A 10,784-nucleotide genomic window follows, 5' to 3' on the forward strand; every position below is an offset into this window, starting at 1 on the left:
CTGTAGTCCATTCATGCTTAATACTCTGTCGTATGCTGGTACCCCAGGGGATTTATGCATCATCCTGAAAATAGATATTTGAGTTCTTTCCAGTTTGGGGCTACTATAAACAATGCTTCTTTTACTTATCTCTTGGTACTCAACAGCAAAATTTCCTCTAGAATATATGACTAAGAGTTGAATTGCTGGGCCCAAGGTAAATAGCATTTTACCGGATAATGTCAAATTGTTTTCCATAGTGAATGTACCAATTTGCATTTCTATATGCCAAGTATGAGGTGTTCTCCATTCTCAAAAGGATTTCTTGTTCCAGGCAATGGAAGAATCTCAGCTAGGTATTCTTGGTGGCGATGAGTATTAAATGATAAAATCTCATCTGCCCCCATGACTTTCCTCTGTAGCAGACTTACTTCTGGTGGGTCTCTGCCCACAGAGAGAAAGCACCAGGGCCTGCAGTCTCCTCTGCTGCTGGCTGCAGACCGTGCCGACTCTGCAAATCCATCTTAATGGGTCATTAGAGGTGCCTGGAAACTGTAATTATGGTGTAGCATTTCATGGGCTTACGATTGAAGGCTGTGTTTTCTAGACGCCCAAATCAAGTCTATTGTGGGATGATGCATCTCTGGAAGTTTGTGTATGATATTCTAAATAATGAGTGAAACAAAGATGCTTGCCTTTAGCTCAGGGGACCACTTGCTCTGAGGTGAGTGATGTAGGCATCCCTAATGATTGGTTGAAATAATATATATTAAAACTGGCAGAGTGGAAGGCATGATGACCCACAAGAACCAGTGTATAATAGTGTGTTTTGGGAAACTTCTGCAGGGGAAGGGCAACCAAACAGCATTTGTTTGAGTTAGATCACAGAATATGAGCATAGCTAAGGATCTTAATAAATCCCCTGATTGATGGGGAGACTGAGGCCCGGAAAGGAGATATGACAGCTCCTGCTTTCAGTGTAAGCCTTAAGGGTAGCTGCATCCTTTTCTGAAAGCCCAGCTAATAGCTTTAGGTTGCATTCTCTAAAAGCAGAGCCTGAATCAGGGATTCTTGAGCAAGTGATGTGTTGTACTAGTATTCTTAGATCAACACTTGTACAGGGGTGCAGGAAACAGGATAGGACAGAGGAAGAAGTTAGGCAAAGATGTGGGTTCAGTTGAAGTCCAGTTTCAACCTGGTCTCACAGGAAGCTCTGGAGCATGCCTAATACTCTAGATTGTATCCCCCGACACTGCCATTGATAGGTCATTGGCTGCAGACTGCCAAAAGGGAGGATATAGCCACCTAGGCTGTCCCTTGCCCCCATCAGTTGAGGGTCATTCTCTGAAGGAGGCATTTGTGAGCTGTTAGCAGCCAACATTCACAGCAGCTGATGAGACTATTATTTGGGCTTGGGAGTGATCTATGGTCAGAGGATGGGGATTTAATTTGTGAAAATTGTACTGGTCTCCATCAAACTCCAACTCATGCCCTTGAGGTCAGCCCCGTTAGAGGAGGGATCGCAAGACCCCTAGTCTTCTCTATTGAAAATGAACAGGAGACCTTTTTAATGGAAGGATGTAATATGCCAAAAGAGGCTTAGGTTAAAATAAATCATAATTCTAAATGTAAAGGCTAAAATTATAACATTTCCAGAACAAACCTGGGAATAGGCAACCTTTATAACCTTGGAGTAGGCAAATCTATCCTAGATAGGAAACAAAAATCATGAGTGGTAAAAGAAAAACATAAATTGGACTTCATGAAAATTAAAGTCTTCTGCTCTTGAAAAGACACTGTTAAGAAAATGAAAACCCAAGCATACAGAATAGAAAAAAAAATGTTGAAATGCATCTATCTGACAGAGGAGCGGCATCCAGAATACAAACGGAGCATTTATAACTTCGTGATAAGAAGACAAACAACCCAATTAAAAATCTGGCAAAGAAAAAATAAGTAGCAGTAATCAACTCTGATTTAAAAATTTAAAGTGTAATGACTTTTGTTTTAGAAATATCTTCTACTATTCCTTTGACTTTATGTTCTTTTCTGCTAGCTCCCTCACCGGGTGTTTGGGAATGACTAATATCTGTATATGATGTATTAACCTGATTGTACATTGAATGTATGTTTGAAATAAAAAACAGTATAAAAATGGGCCAAGGATTTGAACTGACACTTTACAAAAGAAGATATACAGTCTATGGAAGGCCGATAAGAATATGAAAAGATGCTCAACATCATTAGACATCAGGGAAATACAAATTAAAATCATAATATAATGTCACTATACATCTATTAGAATGGCTAAAATAAAAAAGGATAAGAATACCAAGTCTGCACAAGTATTTGAAGGAATCGTAACCCGTATACTGCTGGCAGGAGTTGGAAAATGGTACAACTACTTTGGAAAGCAGTTTGGCAGTTTCTTATAAAGTTAAATATACCCTTGTCATATGGCTCAGGAATTCTGCTCTTAGGTGTTTTCCCAAGAGAACTGAAAATATACATCTGCTCAAAGATTTGTGCATGAATGTTTATAGCCTTATTCATTGTAGCCCAAAACCAGAAACAACCCAAATGTCCATTAATAGGTGAGTGTATAAACATAGTTTGATACACACGTGCAGTGAAGTATCATTTAGCAAATAAAAGAGTTTGAATCACTGGTAAATATAACAACATGACTGACTCTTAAACACATGATCCTGAGTGAAAGAAGCACAAAAGAGTACATACTGTATGATTCCATTCATATGGAAGTCTAGAACCGGTAAAACTAAAGTGGCAGAAAGCGAATCAGTGATTGGGGCCAGAGAAGGAAGAGAATTGAATGGAAGGCGACACAAGGGACATTTACGGGGCGATAGAAATGCTCTGTGTTTTGATTGAGATGGTGGCTAAACAAGTGTATTCATTTGTCAATACTCAACAGATTGTACACGTGTACATATTATTGCCTGTAAATTATACCTCACTGAAGTTATTCTGATTAAAAGAGAAATAATAGTTACCTTTGGGTGATGAAATTAAAGATAATTTTCTTTTATTCTTTATTCTTTGTTCGCTATTTCTAAATTCTCTACAGTAATCTCGTCACTTTCCTTTTCAAAAGTATGTTGTCCCTGTACAAAGGTTCTCTCCATCTTTGAAGCCTCACTGTGCTCAGATGCTGTCTCCTTTGGAAGCCTTACCTGATGCCTTCGTTAGAATTAATTGCCCCTCTTTTAGATCCCCATTGCCCTAGTTGGTGCCACTGCTAAGCCACTGACTGCTATTGCATTTATCATCATTATAACAAATAATAATAATAGTATCAAGTACTTAGTAAGTACTCTGGGCAGATGGGAAAGTACTTACCAAGAAATACACAGATAAATGGGGCAGAGATTTTCTTCCTGGAAAAAGACTACGGCTCTGATGAGTGGGTATGTAACAGTTTTTAAAAGCCAATCGAAAATTAATTTTGTTCCACATTAATGTTTTTTGAGAAAATCAAAACCATTTCCCACAGAAGCCGACGTCCTGAAAGGAGTTTGGATTTTGCTGGCTCTGCTCTTCATTCAGGTATCAGGTGGCAGCCAGGGCTCAGCCTGGAGGAGGCTGGCTTTCTCTGGAGTGTTTGCTGGAGCCGGGCTGACAGAGATCTGATAGAGGTTGTCAGATCTCCGAAGAACAATCGACTTTCTAAGCAGAGCCCCTTCCCGGAGCTGCACGGTGCTGCGTTACATTTGTAAATGCCAGCGCGCTGCTAAGCACGTCCCAGTGAATAGAAGTGTTTTGATGTTTTGTTTTTGGTCGGAGATTGAAGTCCAGTGTCTTGGGACCCAGTGACTTCGGCTGACCTTCCTGCTACACGGACAGGGCTAAATTTCAACCCCTGGAGGCTTCTGCACACAAAACCTCATGCCTCACAAGGGCAGGTGCAAGGAAACCCAGCGGAAATCTGAAATCTTCGCTGCTTCAGAGACCCGAGCTCGCTTCTGTCAGAGGAATTAGGTTTCACAAGCCCTTTTTTATGTAGAAAGCATATCATTAGGGGAATCTGGACAGGGCGACTTATTAAAACTGCTGCTTGTAGCAGAGAGAAAGCCATAAATGCCTAAGGATATTCAAGAGCTAAAGGTGTGCACTTTTATTTCCAATGACTCTTGTAGTAGCTTGGCCAGAGTAATGGGTTTCCAGATGGAGTCGTTTCTGTTATCTTCGGTTTTGCTGGTTCTGGGAAATGTGTTTTCCTTAAAAGTATTCCAGTTTTGAAATCAGGAAAGATCTTTCATTTCAATTTTTTTGTATTAATTATTTTATTTATCATTGTAATTAGATCTACACAATCAAAGTTGTCTTTCCCCCGTCTATTTTGTTAACGTGAAGTTAAATTGTAGTTGTAAGCAAAAGTTGGTAGCCTAGGGCTTTCATTTCTAATATTTAACTGAGTGAGCAACTTTATAAAATCTGTAACCTGCCATCACTTCTGAACTACCTTTGACATCTCTGTAACTCCTTCAGTCGCTAATTTTTGCATCAGTTTGATCAATGTGTATGGAAAGTTTGCAGTCTATTTCCGCCTAACATTTTATTCAAGCTTTATGTGCTTACATGGTCTTTGTCGCCATTCATAGTAGATTATTCTTTTTCACGACACCACTCTGCTCTTCTTTATGGAGTTGTTGCCGTGGGTTTGAGTGTTTAGAGGTTTGTTGTGGCTGTTTTAAATAGATGATTTTCATCTTGGTCACTGAGTTTTTCTTTTCTTTGTATAAATACTTCCTTTAGCTCCATTAGATAAGGTACTCTGGGAGGTACTCTGACGTTTGCAAGCCACCCCCCACCCCCAAGTCTTCTACACCGACCCTCCCCCTTTCTTTAAAAAACCTAGACTAACGCACACCTGCAAGGTCTTTCTCGGCTCCCCCTCTGATGTCTGGCAGCCCCCCTCACACATCAGTGGTCTTGTGTAGCCCTGTAATCAGGGGGAGAATCCTACTTTGGTTCTTCAAGCAGTCTCTGGGCAGGGGTTTTCTGTAGGAGCCTGTGTCGATGGAACTCAGCTGGTGTCACAGAAGCTCTGCTCGTTTTTAAAGATAAAAAATCCAATGTGTTTACTTTGTTAAATACCCATTCTCTGGAGATTCTTGCTATTTAAGTTTTTCACTTATTTGTTTTTCCAGCAGATGGTCACCTTGCAGATGACTGAGTTGCTGAGGTAAAAGGAATTTATGGTGCAGGATCCAATGCCATCTACAGTGTGGTGGTTCTTGTTCCTGTGGCTGATGGGTTCTGGTGAAAAGCCCTCCATTGCTCGCCCACTATCACTTTGACAGGAAACATCCTTGAAGCTCCAGAGAGCCCCACGTGATCTGGTTTCTCTGTCTCTCTGTCTTTCTCTCTGTCATCACCTCCTTTTTTGCTGAGCCCCATCCTTACTGGCTTCTTCCTTCTCCTTTGAATGCACCAGTCTCATTCTCTCTGCTTGGAGTACTCATCCTCCCGATCCGATCTGTACGAGGCTGGTTCTCATCAGTCATATGTCAGCGTGGAAGTCTAAAGTGGCTTCACAGACTATTTAGCAGATTTTCCTCCTTAAATCGTCACAGAGCTTTTTATCACTTTCTGATATTTGGTGTGTTGACTGTCTCTTCTCCCAGTTGATAAACTCCATGAGAGCAGGGATCCTGTCTGTCTGATTCTCCCAAATCCTAGAACAGAGCCAGGCACATAGCAGGTACTTAGTATTTGCTGAATAGCTGAATGGATCCTTTGCTCTACAAGCACTTACAAAGTGCTCACAGGGAGACACTGTGAAATTCAGAAAATTGGAAGCAGACACACAGTCAGTCTCTAATAAAGGCTGGTGCTGATGTGGCTCTTTTGCAGATCAGTGGTCACCCAGGGAGACCAGACCTGCTATCTTGGCTATCACCTTGCATTATCTCTCTAGGAGTGGTGGCCCCAGCACCCTGAAAGGCAATATGAAAACGTTTCAGACACTGTGCCCTGTACACGAAGAGTGCTCATCACCTGCATTCATTCACTTGGCGAGCACCTGCAGAGTATATCAGGAACTCAGATCTGAGATATCCACCTTGCAGGCTAACAAGTTAGCCTGCCACAGTTCCGTGCTGGTGGAAGATATGAGACTCTTGGTCAGAGGCACAGGATACTTTATTACTCACAGGAATGGCAGTAACCAGGGTATTGGCAACATGAGGATGGTTCCCAAGCTCTGATTTCTCTAGGGTGACAGGAAGAGGGCCACATGACACCTACACACTCACTGAGTTACAGGAGAGGAACCCTGAGCTTAGGGAACCTGATTCTTTTATACTGGACAGTCTGTCTGCCCTTTGTTCTGGAGGAGACACTATCCCTATCTTCTAAGTCTGTTCAGTACACAAATATTTTTGAAAAGAGAGTCTGGAACAGACTAAAGAGTAGTCAGTGCCTCTGTTCACAAAATATGTAGAAATGGTTAAGGCTAATGGAGAATTGTCTCACAAGAAGAATCCTAGTAGGCTCTCAAATTTGTTGAATGAATGAATAAATGAATGAACGAATGAATATCAGGTGTTGCGTGTAGCCCTGTACAGTTGAATAAGACATTGTTTCTGTCATTAGGAGTTCATATCTTCCTGCTGGAGAAATAGATGGTAGGGCAGTACGGTGGTTAAGTGCTTGTGCTCTGGACTTAGATGCCTGGATTTAAGTCCTACCCCCATCACTTACTGGTTTTGCAGCCCTGGCCTCAGATTCCTCTTCTCTAAAATGGAGATAATAGAGTTCCTGTGATAAGATAAGCCAATGCAATTGTAAAATGCTTGGTTTAGTGCCTAACCTGTGGTAAGTAACCAAGTAAGTGTTAGTTACGAAGTTGAACCACATGAAACTGCCATTTCTGTAGTCCAGACATTAGCAGTGTTATATGGTTGAACCTAATCATATATTCATCATTATTAATCTTTTGCTTGATTGCAAATCATAATGTAAACGTACCTCTGACTGTGGAGGTGTGCCCTGGGTCACATGAGGCAAGCCTGGAGAAGCACAAGAGTATCTGGGAAAAAGAAATGGGCCTGGAACCAGATGCGTCCCTGAGCCCCATGTTCTCCTCTCATTAACCCCGTGACCTCGGGTGAGCCACTTAACCTCCGAGCCCCTTGCCTCATCTGCGCTATAGATACAATAATCCCTTCTACTTCAGTGGACATTGTGAGGCTAATATCAGATGATGGATGTGAAATTGCTTTGTAAACTGGAAGGCACTATAGTCATGTATTTATGCTTAATATGAAGCGTTCTTCAGGGCACTGAGGTTTGTCTGGGCTTCAACCAGACCATCACCAGGTATAATTTAATATCCTTCTTAAATCCTCTAATCACAGTTTCATATTTGAAGTATAGCATTGGCCCCCAAAATCATATTGCTGCATTAGATTCAAGTTACACTAGTAAGGTTTGTATCTAAGGCCTACAGACTTCAAGCACCGTAGGGACCATCTGGTGACCAAGGAAAGATCATCTCATTACAAAGGGTAATTGACTTGCAGCTAAATCAGTCAATAGCGAACATTTATGAAGCTCTTTTAATGAGCCAGGCATGTGTTTTAGCTCTTTACGTGACTATTTCTCATTGAAACTTGGAAAATCCTATGGCATAAGTAGGTACTATCATTATCACCCATTTACAGATAAAGAGACAGACTTAGGCAAAAAGAGATTACCAGTTAGGAATTGACAGAACTGGACAGGTGAGTTACATTACCTAAATACTCTTTAATAATAGTTAGAAACACTTATTCCAAGTTGGCCCCATAAGAGGGAGGCCATAGAGCCATCTTTCTGGGGCAGCCATGGTTCAAACGGCCACTGCTATACTTGCTGATGGAAGCCCTGTGCCTCCCACAACCACCCAGGGAAAGCCAAGTTCTGCTGGGCACTTGCAGGTCATTGGAGTGGCTCCATGCTCCATCTTTGCTATCAGCCTACTAGTACTCAGCTGAAGATGTAAAAACTTTAGCTCTTCTCTCTTTTGTGGGGACGCTCTGTGGTGTGAAAAGTAATGCTCACCTCGTTTGCTTTCCCATGAGCCTGTGCTGTCTCTGAAAACAGCTTGCTTCTATCTACCTGGGTCTAAAGCAGTGGCTCAGAGTCAGCAGACAGCATGCCATTGTGGCGATCCCAGTGAAGGTAAGGTTCCTGTAACAGGGACACACGATGATACCGTGACTTAAAGAAGGAAGTTCATTTCCCATTCCTGTAACAGTCCAAGAAGAGCATTCCAAGTGGCCAGGTGGCTCTGCTTCATGTAGTCATTCAGGGATGGAGGGTCCTCTGGGTTGCTCCACCATTCTCCAGGGCAGTGCTTCTCAAACTATATGTGGTGAAGGACCCCTCTTTTTTAAAAAAAACATTTTCAATCCATTTTGGACCCAAATATTTGTAAAAAATAATAAAAATGAATCACTGGGAAAATGAAGGGGGAAAAAACCTCCCAAAGACATACAAAACACAAGCCTAAAGTATTTTATTATTAGATAACAGACTTAAAATGCTGTACAAGTTACTAAATACACTTCCTCTTTGAACATTGGGCTGTGTAGGAGGATATTGTTTCAATTACTTGGGAAACCTGCTGTTTTGGAGAACACATTTTATATGACTTAAATTTGCTTAAATTATTGAAATTGTTTTAGGGCCCAGACTATGTATGTCTATTTTGGTGAGTATTTTATGTGTACCTGACAAAAATGTATATTCTACTGTCATGTGAGTGTGGATGGTGTATTCTATAAATACAAATTTGGCCAGGTTGGTTAATAGTGTTGTTCAGGCAAACTATATCCTCACTGGTTTCCTGTCTACTTTCTGTATATATTACTATGTGATGACTGTTGGCATCTTTATACTTGTGGATTTGCCTGTTTCTTCTTTCAGTTATATCAGTTTTTGTTTCATGTATTTTGAAGGTTCATTATTGAGTGCTTAAACATTTAGGATTGTCATATCTTCTTGGTGAATTGACCCCTTTATCATTATGTAATGTCCCTCTTTATCCTTGGAAATATTTCTCACTCTTAAGTCTGTTCAGTCTGATATTAATATAGCTACCATAGATTTTTTTTAAAGTATTAATATGGTATATCTTTTCCTTTCCTTTTAAGCTATCTGTGTCTTTATATCTGAAGTGGGTTTCTTGTAAATAATGTATAGTTGGGTCTTGACAATCTTCTTCTTTTGATGTAATTGGCACTTAAGGTAATTATCATTGGGATTGGGTTTAAATTTTTGTCTTCCTGGTTGTTTTCTGTTTTTTTTAATCTGTTCTTTTATTGCTTTTTTGCACTTCTTTTGAAGTAACTGAATATTGTTTATTAGTCTATCTTACTTCCACTGTTGGCTTGTTACTTATATCACATTTTAAATTTTTGCTATTTTTCTCCTAGAGTTTACAGTATACATTGTTAACTTATCTGAATGTACTTTCAAAGAATATTATACCACATTGTGTGAAAGAATCTTACAAGAGTCTACAGTTGACCCTTGAACAATGTGGAGGTTAGGGGTGTCCCCCCTCCAGGCAGTGGAAAACCTGTGGATTTCCTTAGAGTCGGCCCTCCGTATTGGGTCCCACACCATGGATTCAACCAACTGTAGGTGCTATAATATTGCAGCACATGTTTACTGAAAAAAAACCTGCATATAAGTGGACCCACCCAGTTCAAACTCGTGTTATTCAAGGGCCAGCTGTATTCCCATTCATCCCTCCTAGTCTTTGGGTTATTTTTCTTGTACATTTTACTTATGCTCCAAGCCCCAGAGTATAGTATTACTCATGTTGTCTTACACAATTATTTTTTAAACTGATTTAAGATAAGTAAAAAAGGGGGTTTTTACCTTTTTTTTTTTTTTTTTTTTACCATTTTCTTCTTCTGATTTCTTTACTTAGATTCAAGTTTTCATTTGGTATTAGTCCTCGAATGCTCCATTTTGTGGTGGTTTTTCCATTTTCTCTTTGTGTTTCAGTTTGGATACAGTCTGTTGACCTAGCTTCAGTTCATGGACTCTTTCCTTAACTATGTCAGGCTATTAGTGAGCCCATGAAAGGCATTCTTCTTCTCTAATATCATGCTTAATTTTCTACCATTTCCATTTCACTCCTTCTTATAGCTGCCATTTCTCTGCTGAATTTCCCAAATTTGTTTAAGCATTTTGATGGTTCATTTTACGTGTCACCTTGACTGGGCTAAACTGGTAAAACATTATTTCTGAGTGTATTTGTGACAAAGTCTCTGGAAGAGATTAGCATTTGAACTGGGAGACTGAGTAAAGAAGATATCTCCCTCCCCAGCATGGGGGGGGGGGCATCATCCAATCCACTGAGGCCCAGAATAGAACAAAAGAATGAGGAAGGGTGAATTCACCCTCTCTGCTTAAGCTGAGACAGCCATCTTCTGCTGCTCTAGGACATCAGTGCTCCCAGTTTCTGGGCTTTTGGATTCACACTGGAACTTAGATCATTGGCTGCCTATTCTCAGGCCTTCAGATTTGGTCTGAATGACACCACTGGCTTTCCTGGTTCTCCAACTTGCAGACAGCACATCATGGGACTTCTCATCCTCCATAACCGTGTGAGCCAATTTCTATAATAAATCTCCTCTTATCCTATTGGTTTTGTTTCTCTGGTGAATTCTGACTAACATAAGCATTTTGTCCACAATTTCCATTAAATTCTTTACCATGTTAATTATAGCTATTTAACATTTCCTATCTGAAAATTCCAACACTTGAGTTATATCTGAGTCTAG

This window comes from Camelus dromedarius, chromosome 3 (assembly GCF_036321535.1).
Source record: "Camelus dromedarius isolate mCamDro1 chromosome 3, mCamDro1.pat, whole genome shotgun sequence".
Lineage (NCBI taxonomy): Eukaryota > Metazoa > Chordata > Mammalia > Artiodactyla > Camelidae > Camelus > Camelus dromedarius.